The 21,688-nt window shown below is 45.1% G+C and overlaps 1 protein-coding gene across 1 annotated transcript in view; it reads right to left on the reverse strand.

Moving 5' to 3' along the window:
* The window catches only part of LOC144505369 (ran-binding protein 17-like), a 1,005,849-nt gene that overhangs the window by 356,909 nt on the left and 627,252 nt on the right, over positions 1-21,688 (reverse strand). The gene's annotated exons all lie outside the window — the stretch shown is intronic.

Here is a 21,688-nt window from a genome sequence, read left to right on the forward strand (position 1 = left end):
GCAAAATAGAATTTAATGTTCGCTTTCAAATATTGACGGACCCATTGTGTAATTCCAATATCTTCTACTTCTAGATTTTATACTAAAGGAGGTTATAACAAAACTAATGAAGGAAGATCAAATTTTCATTATAAACATGATCAGATCTCTCAAAATGTCACATAGTGCTTTACATCAATGGGCATTGGGAATTACCTTTAGCATGTAGAATCTACTGTGCAGAAACAGGCCATTTGGCTCAACAGAAAAGAATCATAGAATCCTACATTACAGAAGGAGGCTATTCGGCCCATCGAGTCTGCACCGACCATAATCCCATCCAGGCCTTATCCCTATAACTCCATACATTCACCCTAGCCAGTCCCCCTGACACTAAGGGCCAATTTAGCATGGCCAATCCACCTAACCTGCACATCTTTGGACCGTGAGAGGAAACCGGAGCACCCAGAGGAAACCCACGCAGACACGGGGAGAATGTGCAAACTCCACACAGACAGCGACCCAAGCCGGGAATCGAACCCGGTTCCCTGGCGCTGTGAGGCAGCAGTGCTAACTGCTGTGCTACCGTGCCGCCTTGCATTTATGTAGCATCTTTCATGATACAGGACATCATAAAACGCTTATAAACATGATATACTTTGTAAATATATTCACTATTTGATGTAGGAGACAGCAATCAGTTTACACACAGTAAGCTTCCAGAAACAGAAATGTAATAAAGACAAGTTAATCTTTTTTGTGATGTTGATTGACACCTTGCTCCACTGCATATTCTCACCATTCTGGGTAAAGAAATTACTCTTGAATTCCTGATTGGATTGATAATGACAATTTATACTAATGACCCAACTTTCAGGGTTCCCACAATAAAACTTTCTCTCTATGGCTACCCTGTCAAATACATTCACAATTTTAAAGACCTCCCTTAAGAAAAGAGCACCTCTTGCCATGTATCCTCTTGGTTGCAAATCATTTTTGCACCTTCTCGAATGCCTTTGGAATCGCACAATGTTTGCAACACATAAGGAGGCCATTACATGATATATTTTATATTGTTACATAATATGGAGACCAGAACTGTACACACCAATGAAAACACTTTGTGCGGGATTTTCCAGCCGCATTCGCATTATGCTGCAACTGTACAGGACTTTGGTGAGACCACATTTGGAATATTGTGTGCAGTTCTGGTCACCTCACTATAAGAAGGATGTGGAAGCGCTGGAAAGAGTGCAGAGGAGATTTACCAGGATGCTGCCTGGTTTGGAGGGTAGGTCTTATGAGGAAAGGTTGAGGGAGCTAGGGCTGTTCTCTCTGGAGCGGAGGAGGCTGAGGGGAGACTTGATAGAGGTTTATAAAATGATGAAGGGGATAGATAGAGTGAACGTTCAAAGACGATTTCCTCGGGTGGATGGAGCTATTACAAGGGGGCATAACTATAGGGTTCATGGTGGAAGATATAGGAAGGATATCAGAGGTAGGTTCTTTACGCAGAGAGTGGTTGGGGTGCGGAATGGACTGCCTGCACTGATAGTGGAGTCAGACACTTTAGGAACATTTAAGCGGTTATTGGATAGGCACATGGAGCACACCAGGATGATAGGGAGTGGGATAGCTTGATCTTGGTTTCAGATAAAGCTCGGCACAACATCGTGGGCCGAAGGGCCTGTTCTGTGCTGTACTGTTCTATGTATTCTATGTATGTAAAGACCAGAAAATCCCGCCTGAGGTCAATGGACCTTTGCATGATCCTGTCCCGCCTGCTACGATTCCTGTGTCCAGCAATGAATAGTTATCTGTTTTCCTGCGACTGTTGTTTAAAGGAGGAAGGCTGGAAGAACTCTCTGCCCTTCCCTGAATACATCATGAGATCTTTAGCATCCTCAGAAAAATGGTTCAATGACTCATCTGAAAGAAGGTCCTTCTTCAAACTGCATTTAAGTGTCAGCCTAGATTATGTGCTCCAGTCCTGTAGTGTGACATAAACTCACAACCTTCGTTGAGAGTGCTGCCAAATGAGCCAAAAAGGCAATTGACATGCACTAACATTTGGTAGGATGAAGGGGTATTTGCCTTCAATTCTTTTGTTTTTTGCTGTCACACAGCAAACATAAAACATAGAACATAGAACAGTACAGCACAGAACAGGCCCTTCGGCCCACGATGTTGTGCCGAGCTTTATCTGAAACCAAGATCAAGCTATCCCACTCCCTATCATCCTGGTGTGCTCCATGTGCCTATCCAATAACCGCTTAAATGTTCCTAAAGTGTCTGACTCAACTATCACTGCAGGCAGTCCATTCCACACCCCAACCACTCTCTGCGTAAAGAACCTACCTCTGATATCCTTCCTGTATCTCCCACCACGAACCCTATAGTTATGCCCCCTTGTAACAGCTCCATCCACCCGAGCAAATAGTCTTTGAACGTTCACTCTAGCTATCCTCTTCATCATTTTATAAACCTCTATTAAGTCTCCCCTCAGCCTCCTCCACTCCAGAGAGAACAGCCCTAGCTCCCTCAACCTTTCCTCATAAGACCTACCCTCCAAACCAGGCAGCATCCTGGTAAATCTCCTCTGCACTCTTTCCAGCGCTTCCACATCCTTCTTATAGTGAGGTGACCAGAACTGCACACAATATTCCAAATGTGGTCTCACCAAGGTCCTGTACAGTTGCAGCATAACCCCACGGCTCTTAAACTCCAACCCACTGTTAATAAAAGCTAACACACTATAGGCCTTCTTCACAGCTCTATCCACTTGAGTGGCAACCTTTAGAGATCTGTGGATATGAACCCCAAGATCTCTCTGTTCCTCCACAGTCTCCAGAACCCTACCTTTGACCCTGTAATCCACATTTAAATTAGTCCTACCAAAATGAATCACCTCACATTTATCAGGGCTAAACTCCATTTGCCATTTTTCAGCCCAGCTTTGCATCCTATCTATGTCTCTTTGCAGCCTACAACAGCCCTCCACCGCATCCACTACTCCATCAATCTTGGTGTCATCAGCAAATTTACTGATCCACCCTTCAGCCCCCTCCTCTAAGTCATTCATAAAAATCACAAAGAGCAGAGGACCAAGCACTGATCCCTGTGGCACTCCGCTAGCAACCTGCCTCCAATCCGAAAATTTTCCATCAATTTACCAACCACCGAAGTAAGACTAACCGGTCTATAATTACCAGGGTCATTTCTATTCCCTTTCTTAAACAGAGGAACAACATTCGCCACTCTCCAGTCCTCTGGCACCATCCCCGTGGACAGTGAGGACCCAAAGATCAAAGCCAAAGGCTCTGCAATCTCATCCCTTGCCTCCCAAAGAATCCTAGGATACATTTCATCAGGCCCAGGGGACTTATCGACCTTCAGTTTATTCAAAACTGCCAGGACATCCTCCCTCCGAACATCTATTTCCTCCAGCCTATTAGCCTGTAACACCTTCTCTTCCTCAAAAACATGGCCCCTCTCCTTGGTGAACACTGAAGAAAAGTATTCATTCATCACTTCGCCGATCTCTACTGACTCCATACACAAGTTCCCACTACTGTCCTTGACCGGCCCTAACCTCACCCTGGTCATTCTTTTATTCCTCACATAAGAGTAAAAAGCCTTGGGGTTTTCCTTGATCCGACCCGCCAAGGACTTCTCGTGTCCCCTCCTAGCTCTCCTAAGCCCCTTTTTCAGCTCATTCCTTGCTAACTTGTAACCCTCAATCGAGCCATCTGAACCTTGTTTCCTCATCCCTACATAAGCTTCCCTCTTCCTTTTCACAAGACATTCCACCTCTTTCGTGAACCATGGTTCCCTCACTTGGCCATTTCCTCCCTGCCTGACAGGGACATACCTATCAAGGACATCCAGTATTTGTTCCTTGAAAAAGTTCCACTTTTCATTAGTTCCTTTCTCTGACAGTTTCTGTTCCCAACTTATGCCCCCTAATTCTTGCCTAATCGCATCATAATTACCTCTCCCCCAATTGTAAACCTTGCCCTGCCGTACGGCCCTATCCCTCTCCATTGCAATAACAAAAGACACCGACTTGTGGTCACTATCTCCAAAGTGCTCTCCCACAACCAAATCTAACACTTGAACCGGTTCATTTCCCAGTACCAAATCCAATGTGGCCTCACCTCTTGTCGGCCTATCCACATATTGTGTCAGGAAACCCTCCTGCACACACTGCACAAAAACTGCCCCATCCGAACTATTTGACCTACAAAGGTTCCAATCAATATTTGGAAAGTTAAAGTCCCTCAATATTTGGAAAGTTAAAGCAAGTTGCTTATTTCCACACCAACTAAAATCTGTAAAACATTCAGACTAAGTGCTGTAACCATATGTACAAAATATAGTTTACCATTTATAAATTTGAGCATAACTGATCTATTCTCCCTCATAGCCTTAAGTGCTTTTATCCAAATGGTCTCAAGTCACAAAGTGTTCAGGGAATGAAAAGCCCGAGACAAGTTGTCACCCTTTCAGCAATCAACAGCAGGCGCCACAAACATACAGCTAAAACATAAACGAGTTCACAGTTACTTTATAACTGGATTCCGATCATTTTTGTAATGCATCTTTTTGCACTTTATTTTACAATCTGATACAAGTCAATTAGCTTTGCTTCAAACATCAAAGCAGAGATTTTTTTCTCCACTTATTTTCTCCCCTGCTCTCCAGAATGTTTGAGAATCTTCATATTGGGAAGATATGTAGACGTTCATAGAAACAGAGAAGAAGGAAATGTACACCCTTGGAAGATGAGAGGGGGGATTTAATAGTGGAAAACGAGGAAATGGCTTAGACTTTAAATAAGTTCTTTGTGTCGGTCTTCACGGTGGAAGACACAAATAGTTTGCCGAATATTAGAGATCGAGAGTTGGTGGGAGGGGAGGTCCTTAATACAATTACTGTTACTAAGGAGGTGGTGCTTGGTAGACTAATAGGACTGAAGGTAGACAAGTCCCCGGGCCCGGATGGAATGCATCCCAGGGTACTGAAAGAAATGGCTGAGGTAATAGCAGATGCTTTAGTAGTAATTTATCAAAATTCGCTGGACTCTGGGGTAGTGCCGGCTGACTGGAAAACAGCTACTGTTACGCCGCTGTTTAAAAAAGGAAGTAGAAAAAAGGCGGGTAACTACAGGCCGGTTAGCTCAATGTCCATAGTTGGGAAGATGCTAGAGTCCATTATTAAAGAGGAAATAACAGAGCACCTGAATAAGAATGGTTCGATCAAGCAGACGCAGCATGGATTCATGAAGGGAAAGTCGTGTTTGACGAATCTACTGGACTTTTATGAAGTTGTCACTAGTGCGGTTGACAGAGGGGAACCAGTGGATGTGGTGTTTTTAGATTTCCAGAAGGCGTTCGATAAGGTGCCTCACAAAAGGTTGCTGCAGAAGATTGGGGTACACGGAGTTAGGGGTAAGGTGTTGGCGTGGATTGGGGATTGGCTATCTAACAGGAAGCAGAGAGTTGGGATAAATGGGTGCTTTTCTGGTTGGCAGTTGGTGACCAGTGGCGTGCCGCAGGGATCGGTGCTGGGGCCTCAATTGTTTACCATTTACATAGATGATCTGGAGGAGGGGACTGAATGTAGGGTATCAAAGTTTGCTGATGACACGAAGGTGAGTGGGAAAGCGAATTGCGTGGAAGACGCGGAAAGTCTGCAGAGAGATTTGGATAGGCTGAGCGAGTGGGCCAGGATCTGGCAGATGGAATATAACGTTAGCAAATGTGAGGTTATCCACTTTGGAAGAAATAATAGTAAATTGGAATATTATTTAAATGGAGAAAAATGACATCGTGCGACTGTGCAGAGGGACCTGGGGGTCCTTGTGCACGAATCGCAAAAACTCAGTCTGCAGGTGCAGCAGGTGATCAAGAAGGCGAATGGAATGTTGGCCTTTATCGCGAGGGGGATAGAATATAAAAGCAGGGAGGTCTTGCTGCAACTGTACAAGGCACTGGTGAGGCCGCAACTGGAGTACTGTGTGCAGTTTTGGTCCCCTTATTTGCGAAAGGATATATTGGCCTTGGAGGGAGTGCAGAGAAGGTTCACCAGGTTAATACCGGAGATGAGGGGTGTAGCTTATGAGGAGAGATTAAACAGATTGGGTCTGTACTCGTTGGAGTTTAGAAGGATGAGGGGTGATCTTATAGAGACATATAAGATAATGAAGGGGCTGGATAGAGTAGAGGTGGAGAGATTCTTTCCACTTAGAAGGGAAACCAGAACTCGAGGGCACAGCCTCAAAATAAGGGGGGGGCCGGTTCAGAACAGAGTTGAGGGGGAACTTCTTCTCTCAGAGGGTAGTGAATCTCTGGAATTCTCTGCCCATTGAAGTGGTGGAGGCTTCCTCGTTGAATATGTTTAAATCACGGGTAGATAGTTTTCTGATCGATAAGGGAATTAGGGGTTATGGGGAGCAGGCGGGTAAGTGGAACTGATTCGCTTCAGATCAGCTTGACGAATCTGATTGAATGGCGGGGCAGGCTCGAAGGGCCAGATGGCCTACTCCTGCTCCTATTTCTTATGTTCTTATGTACACTATTTGAATTACCATTGCTTTTCTGTAACTACTTACAAAAGTTGACCTCTCACCAATTCACAAAACTACCGACCCTCCCGTGAAAAGCTGCTCCATAAGCACCAATGCCCCAGTGTCCCATTATCATTGCAGGAGGGGTACTGGGGGAGGTGGGGAGGAGGGCAGTGCTGGGTGCAGGAAAGTGGGAGCTGGCAGTGCATTACAAGTTGAAATGGATCCTGCCCGCAACTCAATATCATGTATTCGCATTTCCAATGGGGCCCATGTGATTAGTGATCAGAAACAAGGGCCTTGTCTGAATTACCCCTTCATCGTACTGGGCTGTTATGGTATAATCTAATGGTATTATTGCTAGAATATTAATCCAGAAACTCAGCTAATGTTCAAATCCCACATGATAGCTGGTGGAATTTGAATTCAATAAAAAATATCTGGAATTAAGAATCTACTGATGACCATGAAACCATTGTTGATTGTCGGAAAAACCCATCTGGTTCACTAACGTCCTTTAGGGAAGAAAACCTGTTGTTCTTAACTGGTCTGGCCTAGATGTGACTCCAGAGGCACAGCAATGTGGTTGACTCTCAACAGCCCTCCAAGGGCAACTAGGGATGGGCAATAAATGCTGGTCAGCCAGGGACGCCCATGTCCCACGAATGAATAAAACAACACTTATTGTTCATCAGGTTGTTAACCCAACACTTAGTGGAGATCAAATCTTGGAACAGCGAGCCTCAGCTACTCACCAGATAGGTTTACTGAGCTGTTGAAGAAGTGGGCCTGAGTGGGCAGCCAGTTTACTGGGTAGGATATGAAGTGGGTAATGTCCATTTACCTTAATAACTGTCAACTTGAAAAATATATGAATGCACAAAGCAAAATTTTAGTAATTTTTTTTTCCTCATGCCTCTGCTATTTTGCGAAACATCAATGACCCTTCTGTAGCTTTGGATGGTTAGTGGTGCTACCCTTCAGATGTAATGTTAAATTAAGGTTCTAGTACTTAGTGGATTTTAAAGATCCCAGATTAATGGAAGAGGAGCTTGGAACTCTTCATTTTTTTCTGCATTAACACCAAAAACTGAGTTAATTTACCTTTTATCTCGCTGTGATTTGTTGAATCCTGTGCCTACATAATAAGTCACTGATTTCCAAGGTAGTTATTTCTATATGAAGCATGTAGAGACGTCCTTCCTTTGCAGCAATTTATTTAAGTTGCATTCCCCTGGGTAAATCATGCTAAGCAAAGGGAGGATAAGACCTCACATCAGGCAAATGAACACAGATAAGAAGTCATAAGAAGGGTGAATTCTTCTGCAGCTCTGCTATAAACGAGCTTACAGTAAAATCTTAAACCCAGGCCGGACTATTTGTGAATCAAGTTTAGAGTATGAACTTTAGTTTAGAGTGGAATTTGTAAACCTATTGCTGTTTTACGAGAAAATATTTTTAAAAATCACATCTGGCACTATGTAACATATTCTACATCTGTAATCACTATTCAAGAGCTATTTTCTTATTTTAAAAAATATTATGGTCCAGCATATAGACGATTCTTTAAAAATGAAAACAAATTATTCTTTCCTTCATGGAGTGGTGCCACGTATTTTAATTCCAATTATCTTGTTCACCATGGATGTTTTTGAAGACAGGGATATATGTGTGTGGGAGAATGTGGTGTTATGTTGGTTTAATATTTTGTTACTTTTAATTCAAACTATATAAGTCAATGAAAGCAATACTGTCTCTTTTAGTATTAATTAATCAATTATGGGAGATAATCGCTTTTTTTAATCATTGCTCCCTTAATGAAAACAGTTTTATAATGATTTGTTTACTTGACATCTAATGAGGCACAGCTGCCTGCCGCAGAGCAAATGCTTTCTCATGGATATGTAAATAAACCTTGACAGATGCCAAAATAATCAAGTTTAAATTGCTACATCGAATGGTTCATAAACATTGCACAATTCAGTAATAGCAAATGCCAGAACAATATTTACCTTTATACTGTTTAAGATGTGAGACTAAGAACTAATTCTTAGTGCATGGTTCTTTTATTTTAACACGGTTTAATATATTTGCATATTTTTACAACATTCATTGATATTGTTTCGTTCATCACAAACTCACCTGCAATGACTGTTTGCATCCCTACAACATTCTTCCCTCCACCCTTGAAGGGAGTCGAATGCAGGCCATCTCCTAGGGCCTTGCCCAAGTCAGTATTTGACCACAGAGGCACCATTTCAGGCAAAATCCTGATCGTCATTCATGATCAGGACGATGAGCCCTGGCTGATGCCTATTTGCCCACAAACAGCTCACGTCCAACAATATCAATTGATTGGGGCCAATTTTGTCATCTTAAGATGGTGTTCTGCTGAAACCTGCAACATTCTGATTTGTATGGCTTTAGTGTTCCACAGGAACTGTTTTCTTCTGATGCCCCAGGCAATAGGGAAGCTGCATAATTATCATTATTTAGAATCAAATAAAACTCCACAGTACTAGGAAGGCCTCTTGCATTGCATTATATACATTGCAGTCCAAATTTGTCATGTACTATATTATCTCCAGTCTGGATTTATAATGTATTCTATGCACTGCAGTCTGGATTTGTAAGGTATAGTTGCAATCCATGTGTCAAAAGGAGATTTCAAATTCTGTTAGGTGCAAAATTGAATAAGAGAAACTTGGTATTGGGGTTTGCAGCCCTAGGGTACCTTGGAGCAGCCTACCCAGCTGCTCCAGTGCTTATAACATGGCTTCCAGATGTATTGTGGAGCCAATCAGTGCCCTCCTTCTTTGGGGTTTTCACTGCTCCAGCCTCTCTGAGGTATCTCAGTGCCTCCTTCTCCAGAGTCTTTCACTGCCTACTCTGAGTCTGGTGTTGACTCTTCCTTGAGGGCTAATTACCCCTCCACTGGAGTCTTGCATTGTTTACAGGCCCCCTTTTTAGAGATACTCTTTTCTCTGGGGGTTTTCTCTGATTTTCCTGTCCCTTGTACTTTGTTCCTTCTTGTAATTGTTGCATTTAATGTTGTACAACTTTAAATGCATTACTGCTTTAAGATTATCAACTTTCCCTTTTTTCACTGCCACAGCTGCAGTTTCTCATTCTCTGTGCTTTTCCCATGCTTCTGGAGTTTTGGCGGGAAACTACAGAGCCTCCATTTTGGACCCTTTTTTAGATTGTTAACTTCTCTTTCTTTCCTGTTGGAAGACTTTCACAATTTCTATAGTTTTCTTGTTTCTTTTGGTTGGCTGGAGAATCTCCTCCTGAATCTGTTTGTTTTGTTAATTTCACTAGTAGCTACCGCACTGTACGATCAGGACCATTACCTTCCTTAAAAAAAAACTTAGTTTATTTTCTTTTTAACAGGTAGAGGACTGCTTATGTTCCAAAACTGCAACTCTTCACTGCCTGCAGTCTCTCAGTGCAGGGATCAATGTCTGAGGCCCCTGCATGCTCTATTCAGATTAGGAGATGTGCAAATTTCAGCTTCAGCTTTCCCACATTTCTGGGACAAGTTCTGCAACTCCCTGAGGCTTTTCTTCCCCTATTTAGCCTCAGAATTACAGCTAATCTTCGTCTTCCATCCAAAGTTCTTCCATTTAAATCTGGAGAACAACTTTTTTCTAGCTGGGTATACCTTCTTTTTACTTCAAACATTCCTGTCCTTTCTCTTTAGCTCAAATTTTACTTCTCTTGCTCCTAAAGGCTAATCTCTAAATCTTTCCAAACCTCTTGATATGCTGGCCACAATGGGTCCATTACTTTGTCTACCCCTCAAGGTCTGGCATGATCGAGACAACTCAGTCTATTTGCACAGAAACAAGCTCATGGGTGGTTATCCCTCTTTTCCAAATTTCAATTAAATCAGGCACTCACAGGTAAGCTGTGCCATCCAATTGATCCATCTTGTCACCAGTATGTTACGCAGTGCCATTTCTGGCATCAACAGGAGATTTCAGACTTTGTTAAGAACAAGAGGTAGTTATTGAAACAGAGAAACTTGGTACAGGGATGAGCAGTCTACTCAGCTGCTCCACTCTTTAAATGCTTACTACATGGCTTCCAGATGTATTCTGCCCCAGAGAGGACTCCTCTGGGGTGATCACTCACTCTCAGTTGCCATTGGTCCCTCAAGTCAGCTGGCCCTATTCTGCTGTACTGTCTTAAAGAAGCAGACACAATAATCACTACAATTACACACTACCACCTGGATTTGTAATGCACTGTGTGCGCTGAAGTTTAGATTTGTAATGTACTACATATATTACAGTTTGGATTTGTAATATATCATAAATATGACAGTCAGGATTTGAAATATACATAATATGATGATCTTTACGATGATCTTTGCGATGATCTTTGCGATGATCTTTGCATCATCAATTGAGACGGGAAAGGTTCCGGAGGATTGCGGATGTTGTTCCTTTATTCAAGAAAGGGAGTAGAGATAGCCCTGGAAATTATAGACCAGTGAGTCTAACCTCAGTGGTTGGTAAGTTGATGGAGAAGATCCTGAGAGACAGGATTTATGAACATTTGGAGAGGTATAATATGATTAAGAATAGTCAGCATGGCTTTGTCAAAGGCAGATCATGCCTTACGAGCCTGATTGAATTTTTTGAGGATGTGACTAAACACATTGATGAAGGAAGACCAGTAGATGTAGTATATATGGACTTCAGCAAGGCATTTGATAAGGTGCCCCATGCAAGGCTTATTGAGAAAGTGAGGGGGCATGGGATCCAAGGGGACATTGCTTTGTGGATCCAGAACTGGCTTGCCCACAGAAGGCAAAGAGTGCTTATAGATGGGTCATATTCTGCATGGAGGTCGGTCACCAGTGGAGTGCCCCAGGGATCTGTTCTGGGACCCTTACTCTTTGTGATTTTTATAAATGACCTGGATGAGGAAGTGGAGGGATGGGTTGGTAAGTTTGCTGATGACACAAAGGTTGGAGGTGTTGTGGATAGTGTGGAGGGATGTCAGAAGTTGCAGCGAGACATTGATAGGATGCAAGACTGGGCGGAGAAGTGGCAGATGGAGTTCAACCCAGATAAGTGTGAGGTGGTTCATTTTGGCAGGTCAAATAGGATGGTGGAATGGAAGATCTTGGCAGAGTGGAAGATCAGAAGGATCGTGGGGTCCGAGTTCATAGGACACTCAAAGCAGCTGTGCAGGTTGAGGCTGTGGTTAAGAAGGCGCATGGTGTACTGGCCTTCATCAATCGAGGAATTGAGTTTAGGAGTCGTGAGATAATGTTGCAGCTATATAAGACCCTGGTCAGACCACACTTGGAGTACTGTGCTCAGTTCTGGTTGCCTCATTACAGGAAGGATGTGGAAGCCATAGAAAGGGTGCAGAGGAGATTTACAAGGATGTTGCCTGGGTTGGGGAGCATGCCTTATGAGGATAGGTTGAGTGAGCTCGGCCTTTTCTCCTTGGAGAGACAAAGGATGAGGGGTGACCTGATAGAGGTGTATAAGATGTTGAGAGGTATTGATCGAGTGGATAGTCAGAGGCTTTTTCCCAGGGCTGAAATGGTTGCCACAAGAGGATACAGGTTTAAGGTGCTGGGGAGTAGGTACAGAGGAGACGTCAGGGGTAAGTTTTTCACTCAGAGGGTGGTGGGTGCATGGAATGGGCTGCCAGCAACGGTGGTGGAGGCGGATTCGATAGGGTATTTTAAGAGACTTTTAGATAAGTACATGGAACTTAGTAAGATAGAGGCTTATAGGTAAGCCTAATAATTGCTAAGGTAGGGACATGTTTGGCACAACTTTGTGGGCTGAAGGGCCTGTATTGTGCTGTAGATTTTCTACGTTCTATGTTAATACACTGATATCTGGTTTTGTAATGCACTATATGCACTGATGTTTGGATTTGTAATGTACTATATAATGAAGTCTAGATTTGTAATCCACCATATACATTGCAGTCTGGATTTGTAATGCACCATATACAGCTCACTCTATTACGAATAGAACAACACAACCTTTAACTGAAAGCAGCCTGTTTTCAACAGGGCCAACCTCACAGAAAAATATAACACATCATTCAATCCATAAACACACTTGTTTAACTTCCACAATTTTCCTCCTAAATTGCAGACATCTTTTTGAGGCTTTAAGGATATGTGTCTTTGAAATTTCTAACCCTGCAGTTTTTAATCTATCAGTTTGCACTCCCAAGAGAATGTCGCTAAAATGGCTAAAAGATCTTCAAGTTTACTTTCCCTGCAGTCACGGAGTCCACCCTGAGATCCTGATCCCCAAGTTTCGCCTCAAAACCCATAGAACCATAAAATCCCGACAGTGCAGAAAGACTCCATTCAGCCTATTGCGTCTACTCTCCGAAAGAGCATCCCACCCAGGCCCTCCCCTTCACCCCATCTCTGCAACCCCGCTCATTGTTACAATGACTAATCTCCCTAACCTGCACATTTTGGACTATAGAAGGAAACCAGAGCACCTGGAGGAACCCATGCAGACATGGGGAGAACGTGCAAATTCCACAGAGACAGTTACCCAAGGTCGGAATCAAACCCGGGTTCCTGGTGTTGTGAGGCAGCAGTGCTAACTGCTGTGCCACTGTGCTAACCGCTGTACCATTGTGCTAACTGCTGTGCCACCTTTACCCTGAGCTACCAATATAGCTTTAGCCTTGTATGTGCCATCAGGGAGCACCTTTTCTGTGCACTGCCACCCATGACAAGGCTGGCTATCCCCCGTCTGGAATTTCAGTCAATACCAAATTCTTTCCCACTCTTTTTGTTTTGCTTCCATTATCAGCTTTTCTTCCAATTTATTAGCAGTGACTAAAATCTCTCTATCCTAGGGTCTTCTGCTTCTAGTGACATTCCTAGCTTGTTCCATAGTTTCTTTTCTTGTCAAGCTCCGACTTCTACTCGCCCCCCTCTCCCTGGATGACTGTGACATGATCATAAAATCCCTACAGAACAGAAGAGGCCATTAGAGCAATCGAGTCTGCACCGACTCGCTGACAGATTATCTTAGCCAGGCCCTCTCCCTTGCCCTATCCCTTAAACCCCACACATTTAACATGGCTAATCCATCTAACCTACACATTTTAGAACACAAAGGGGTAATTTAGCATGGCCAATCCACCTAACCTGCACAGCTTTGGACCGTGGAAGGAAACCGGAGCATCCGGAGGAAACCAACGTAGACACAGGGAGAATGTGTAAATTCCCCACAGTCATCTGAGGCCAAAATTGAACCTGGGTCCCTGGAGCTGTGAGGCAGCAGTGTCACCATGCCGCCCATTCCCACATGCAACCAGAGTCCTGATTGCAAGTTTGTGATCTTTTCTTTGGATCACAACCTCTTTCCGGTTCAATAACATAACTTTCAGTGTACTTTCTGGCTCTGCACAGCCTTACATCATTTTTCCAATCCACAGGTCTGATTTCCTAACCTTCATCCTTCACGTTTAACCAATGTCTATATTCACCAGTGGCTTTTCCTGCTCTTCCCAGGATGGTGGCATCCCTCCACACATAGAGAACAAAACAAAGAACAATACAGCCCAGGAACAGGCCCTTCGGCCCTCCAAGCCCGTGCCGCTCCCTGGTCCAAACTAGACCATTCTTTTGTATCCCTCCATTCCCACTCCGTTCATATGGCTATCTAGATAAGTCTTAAACGTTCCCTGTGTGTCCGCCTCCACCACCTTGCCTGGCAGCGCATTCCAGACCCCCACCACCCTCTGTGTAAAATATGTCCGTCTGATATCTGTGTTAAACCTCCCCCCCTTCACCTTGAACCTATGACCCCTCGTGAACGTCACCACCGACCTGGGTAAAAGCTTCCCACCGTTCACCCTATCTATGCCTTTCATAATTTTATACACCTCTATTAAGTCTCCCCTCATCCTCCGTCTTTCCAGGGAGAACAACCCCAGTTTACCCAATCTCTCCTCATAACTAAGCCCCTCCATACCAGGCAACATCCTGGTAAACCTCCTCTGTACTCTCTCCAAAGCCTCCACGTCCTTCTGGTAGTGTGGCGACCAGAACTGGACGCAGTATTCCAAATGCGGCCGAACCAACGTTCTATACATCTGCAACATCAGAACCCAACTTTTATACTCTATGCCCCGTCCTATAAAGGCAAGCATGCCATATGCCTTCTTCACCACCTTCTCCACCTGTGACGTCACCTTCAAGAATCTGTGGACTTGCACACCCAGGTCCCTCTGCGTATCTACACCCTTTATGGTTCTGCCATTTATCGTATAGCTCCTCCCTACATTATTTCTACCAAAATGCATCACTTCGCATTTATCAGGATTGAACTCCATCTGCCATTTCTTTGCCCAAATTTCCAGCCTATCTATATCCTTCTGTAGCTTCTGACAATGCTCCTCACTATCTGTAAGTCCTGCCAGTTTTGTGTCGTCCGCAAACTTACTGATCACCCCAGTTACACCTTCTTCCAGATCGTTTATATAAATCACAAATAGCAGAGGTCCCAATACAGAGCCCTGTGGAACACCACTAGTCACAGGCCTCCAGCCGGAAAAAGACCCTTCCACTACCACCCTCTGTCTTCTGTGACCAAGCCAGTTCTCCACCCATCTAGCCACCTCCCCCTTTATCCCATGAGATCCAACCTTTTTCACCAGCCTACCATGAGGGACTTTGTCAAACGCTTTACTAAAGTCCATATAGACGACATCCACGGCCCTTCCCTCGTCAACCATTCTGGTCACTTCTTCAAAACACTCCACCAGGTTAGTGAGGCATGACCTCCCTCTCACAAAACCATGCTGACTATCGTTAATGAGTTTATTCCTTTCTAAATGCGCATACATCCTATCTCTAAGAATCTTCTCCAACAACTTCCCCACCACGGACGTCAAGCTCACCGGCCTATAATTACCCGGGTTATCCTTCCTACCCTTCTTAAATAACGGGACCACATTAGCTATCCTCCAATCCTCTGGGACTTCACCTGCGTCCAGTGACGAGACAAAGATTTGCGTCAGAGGCCCAGCGATTTCATCTATCGTCTCCCTGAGCAGCCTTGGATAGATTCCATCAGGCCCTGGGGATTTGTCAGTCTTTATATTGGCCCCTTCAGGCATATATGTTATCTTTGCTCCTACTTTGGGTAGTTGTCCCTTTGAATAATGCACTTTAGTGTTAGTTCGTTCATCAATCAATTCTCTATTTGCCACAGTCAGCTCCTGATAATTGCCCATTATGTGCGTATGTGAAGCACACAGCACCTCTTCACTCTCCATATCATGTTCCAAATCTGTCAGTACCAATTAGCCTCGCAGAATGAATCCTCACAGTTTGATTCCTGTGTTGTACAAGTGCTACTTTTTCTTCACTGCCTATCACTTTGACAAGCCTTTCCATTCTTTCTGCCCTTCTCTTTGTAATATACCCAGTCTCTCTGTCTAAACTGTATTCCCGTTGGCCTTAGCAATGCCGCAAGGCACACCAAATTTTCTCTGAAACTTCAGGTGCGATATTCCTGGCATGCTGCACGGCTCGAGTAGCACATTGGGCAGGAGGCCAAAAACGGGAATCGTGACCAGCCGACGTGAATTTCCCGGGCTAAATTTTACAATGCAATCAGCTTTGCGCCGGGGAACAGGGTGAGGCTGATTACAATATGCAAATACAGATTAGCATCTCTTTAGCGAGCCTGGGACTCAATCGTCCAGGTTTGCTAAAGTTTCTGACGCCGCCAGTGGAGGTCCACACCAGCGGGTTCACTTATGGTCTCTCGCAATGAGGACCAGGCATGATGGCCTCGCTGGTGGGACCAGAGGCCATTGAGGCCCCCCCAAGAGTTCTGGGGCAGGGAAGTGCCCTTGGACAGTGCCAGCCTGGAACCATGGCAGTGCCACCTGGCACACTGGCAGTGCCCACTAGGCTGCCTGGCATTGTCAGCCTGGGGCTGTGGCAGTGCCAGCCTGGCACGCTGGTGGTGCCCACCAGGCAGTGGCAAGGGGACAGGGTCAGAGCCAGATCGGAGGGGTGGGGGGGGGGAGGGGAAGGAAGGAGGGAACACTGCATGGCGGGGGGGTGGGGGGGTGGGGGGGGGGGAAGAGGGGGGGCAATGATGGGGCTGGTTACCGAGCCCAGGTGGCCACTTGGGTGGGGGGGAGGGGCAGGGGGTGCCAGAGACTGGTGCTGTCGGGGGAGGTGGGGTCGGCAATCAGGAGGTTGGCGATGGGAGGTAGGGGGTGTCAATCTGGTGGATGGGAATGCGTAGGGGGTGTCAATCTGGTGGAGGCACTTGTCAACCGATCTGCCAGTACATTGGGAGACTGGCACATGCATACTAGCCCTCTCTACAGTCCAATGCCAGCCTCTCAGGCGGGATTAGCCCTTCCCACCGCCTCCCCCCCACCACTCCCCCTCACCACTGGATTAAATCCCCTGACGTCAGAGTGCCGGAAATTCATTCAACTAAGCTCGCCCAAAAAACGGGCGAGAAAAACTCTCGCATTCCCATCCATTGGGCACTTAGTGTTTTGGGGGAAAATTGCACCCCTCAACTTTAATGAAAGCCTTTCTGCTTGTAATGCAAAGCATTCAACTGAGCAGAAAAGGTAGAGCTCACCCTTCGAGAGCAAGCAGAGCATCTGACAGAATCCCTACAATGCAGAAGGAGGTCATTCGAGTCCGCATCAACTCTCCAAGAGAACATCCCACCTAGGCTTTCCCCTCTGCCCTATCTCTGTAACCCCACGCATTTACCATGGTCAATCCACCTAACCTGCACATCTTTGGACTGTGGGAGCACCTGGAGGCAACCCACACAGACACAGAGAGAATGTGCAAACTCCACACTGAGAGTCACCCAAGGCTGGAATCGAACCTGGGTCCTTGGCAACGTGAGGCAGCAGTGCTAACCACTGTGTCACTGTACCACCCCAGCTTCAGATTCCTGCCATACACCAATAAATACGGACTTTATCCTCTGACCATTTGCAAAGAGCTCTTTGCATGTAATGCCTATATCACCTTCGTTTACAATTTACAATCTAGTTAATCAGCCAATACTTAATGCAATACATCATCTATCACTGCATAGTTTCTTTTGCACACACCATTACTGAACCGGCTCTCAGCCACAGTGTGCATAACGATGATGTTCAGATTTTAACAGGACTCGAAGTTCCTTATTGGCAAATTCCCTGCCGCTATCCGTCAACAATTTTGGTGTTCTTAATTATGTTCCCAGCTTTTTCTCCATGACTTTAATCGACAATGGTCCGTTTGTCCATACCAGGTAATACTGTAGATATGCTAAATCTGCTCGCCATATCTATACAGTGCAGCAAAGAAATACCGCTATCTTTGTCCCATACTTTTAAGTCCATTTTCACTGCATCATCAAATTCCTTAGCTAATGGCAAGCTCACAACAGTTGTGGTTCTATATTTTATACAAATTTCACACAACTGTGACTTGCTCAACAAGGTAATTGTATTCTTTATCAAGCATTCCAGCAACAGACCGTAAAGCTTTGGTTTTTGTGGCTCCAGCTATGCAAACTGTCTATGCAACTAATCGCCAAATAATCTTTTTTTTTGATCACCCAATTTTTATTCCCAGAAGTTAACAATACTTCTTGAATTCTTCGGTGAGGAATTTCTGGTTTCCTTAATGCCAGGCAGTAATGGTTTGACCTAGCAAGGTATAGCCTCGCTTTCTCCGAAACCGGAAAATCCCGCCCAAAGTCAATTTTTCCATGGTCTGTCTCTCGCCCGCTCCGATTTCTGTGGTGGACGGGATGGCAAAATTCCGGCCTCAGTCTTCCAAAACATAATTACTCAGTCATTCTTCATGTTTTTTCCTTAATCGCAGATAGAATCATAGAATCCCTACAGTACAGAAGGAGGCCATTCGGCCCATCGTGAATGCACCAACCACAATCCCACCCAGACCCTATTCTCGCAACCCCAGGCATTTTATCCTGCGAATCCCCCTGACGCTAATGAACTTAGCATGGCCAATCAACCTAACCCGCATATCTTTGGACTGTGGGAGAAAGCTGGAGCACTCAGAGGAAACGCATGCAGACATGGGGAGAATGTGCAAACTCCACACAGACAGTGACCCAAGGCCGGAATTGAACCTGTCAACCACTGTGCTGTCTGATCTGCTTAACAAAAGACATATGGCGCAAGAACTAAATCTGTACTGATGAGAAGCCTGATCCCAGCTATTCTGTAAAAGAGAACTATCGTTTCGAAAGACACTCACGTGTTGTCATCATCATAGAAATCATAGAAACCCTACAGTGCAGAAGGAGGCCATTCGGCCCATCGAGTCTGCACCGACCACAATCCCACCCAGGCCCTACCCCCACATATTTACCCACTAATCCCTCTAACCTACGCATCCCAGGACTCTAAGGGGCAATTTTTAACCTGGCCAATCAACCTAACCCGCACATCTTTGGACTGTGGGAGGAAACCAGAGCACCCGGAGGAAACCCACGCAGACACGAGGAGAATGTGCAAACTCCACACAGACAGTGACCCGAGCCGGGAATCGAACCCGGGACCCTGGAGCTGTGAAGCAGCAGTGCTAACCACTGTGCTACCGTGCCGGCCTAACCTCATCTCCAAACCTAAAGAACATTGAGCTTTGATATTCCTTGACCTTCCACCGATCTGCCTCATCAAGAGACCCCAGGTAGCAGTTAAACCAGTCCCCCTACACACTGGAAATGCAACCGGTATCGAAAAATGCATAGTCAATGGAATCAGCCATCAAAATACTCATCGCTAGATTCAAACTTTGAGTGATCAACAGAATTGCTTCATGGCAAGCCCCATAATTATTTTCAGCCTCAAAATTATCTACAAGAGGGCACAGATTTAAGGTGAGAGGTGGTAGGTTTAGGGGGGACATGCAGGGAAAGGTTTTCACACACAGGATGGTGAGTGCCTGGAACGCACTGCCAGTGGAGGTGCTGAAAGCAGACACATTAGCAACATTCAAAGTATATCTTGATAGACCCATGAACGGGAGGCGATCAGATAACAGAAACCACGTATTGGCAAAGGCTTGGTGGGCCAAAGGGCCTGTTCCTGTGCTGTATTTTTCTTTCTTCTTGTTCTTTACTTCATGAGTTATTTCAAAAACTTGATGCTTTCGCTGTGGACAACACATTGCATGTGTTTGAATCACACCAATAATATTGATTTACTATTCCCCGTGCATTTCTCGGGTTTAAGCATCTGTGGTTGCCATCCCAGATCCACTTTTTGTCTCGACTCTCAAATTGGTTAAAAGTACAATCATCCTCAGGTGCCTACAAAAGTAATGTGAATTCTTTACATGTTATTCATTCAGCTCGTAACTGGAAGTTCAAATTTCTATTTTAAGAAATTATCAGTCTCGAGAGAAATTGTAAAAAAAACTGTATTCAAGATTTGTAATATACTAAATACATTACTGTCTGGGTTAATAATGTATGATATATACATTGCAGTCTGGATTTGCAATCATTGGGCCTTCCTTGGATTGCCACTCAGAGAAAAATTATCTTTGCTAAATTTCCTTCGAGGGAAGGCGAGGGAAGGGCCATGGATGTCGTCTATATGTACTTTAGTAAAGCGTTTGACAAAGTCCCTCATGGTAGGCTGGTGAAAAAGGTTGGATCTCATGGGATAAAGGGGGAGGTGGCTAGATGGGTGGAGAACTGGCTTGGTCACAGAAGACAGAGGGTGGTAGTGGAAGGGTCTTTTTCCGGCTGGAGGCCTGTGACTAGTGGTGTTCCGCAGGGCTCTGTATTGGGACCTCTGCTGTTTGTGATTTATATAAACGATCTGGAAGAAGGTGTAACTGGGGTGATCAGTAAGTTTGCGGACGACACAAAATTGGCAGGACTTACAGATAGTGAGGAGCATTGTCAGAAGCTACAGAAGGATATAGATAGGCTGGAAATTTGGGCAAAGAAATGGCAGATGGAGTTCAATCCTGATAAATGCGAAGTGATGCATTTTGGTAGAAATAATGTAGGGAGGAGCTATACGATAAATGGCAGAACCATAAAGGGTGTAGATACGCAGAGGGACCTGGGTGTGCAAGTCCACAGATCCTTGAAGGTGACGTCACAGGTGGAGAAGGTGGTGAAGAAGGCATATGGCATGCTTGCCTTTATAGGACGGGGCATAGAGTATAAAAGTTGGGGTCTGATGTTGCAGATGTATAGAACGTTGGTTAGGCCACATTTGGAATACTGCGTCCAGTTCTGGTCGCCACACTACCAGAAGGACGTGGAGGCTTTGGAGAGAGTACAGAGGAGGTTTACCAGGATGTTGCCTGGTATGGAGGGGCTTAGTTATGAGGAGAGATTGGGTAAACTGGGGTTGTTCTCCCTGGAAAGACGGAGGATGAGGGGAGACTTAATAGAGGTGTATAAAATAATGAAAGGCATAGATAGGGTGAACGGTGGGAAGCTTTTCCCCAGGTCGGTGGTGACGTTCACGAGGGGTCATAGGTTCAAGGTGAAGGGGAGGAGGTTTAACACAGATATCAGACGGACATATTTTACACAGAGGGTGGTGGGGGCCTAGAATGCGCTGCTAGGCGAGGTGGTGGAGGCGGACACACTGGGAACGTTTAAGACTTATCTAGATAGCCATATGAATGGAGTGGGAATGGAGGGATACAAAAGAATGGTCTAGTTTGGACCAGGGAGCGGCACGGGCTTGGAGGGCCGAAGGGCCTGTTCCTGTGCTGTATTGTTCTTTGTTCTTTGTTCTGACTCAGGCCAGGCGAGATCCAGGCAGACCGGCAGTCTTTGAGGCCCAGTGTCAAAGTCCAGCACTGTTGGATTTAAGAAGGACATGCCCCTTTTTTATGGTACGACCTGCCATTAACCAGATAAGTCTAAAGAACCATTATTATTGACAGACCAGTGAGAAAGTCTAAGCTAAGTGGATAGGATTTGGGGGGTGATTGGGTTGGACTTGGGAAAGGGGGGTGGATAGTGCAAGGGGTTGTCAGACCTCGGGAGCAGAGTACGGACATCTGGTCAGCTTGGAGTGAGAGTTGGGCCCATGGGGTGGATCGGGTCAGGCCTCAGGGGGTTGTGAGGCTGGGCCAACACCAGC

Source organism: Mustelus asterias, chromosome 16 (assembly GCF_964213995.1).
Source record: "Mustelus asterias chromosome 16, sMusAst1.hap1.1, whole genome shotgun sequence".
Lineage (NCBI taxonomy): Eukaryota > Metazoa > Chordata > Chondrichthyes > Carcharhiniformes > Triakidae > Mustelus > Mustelus asterias.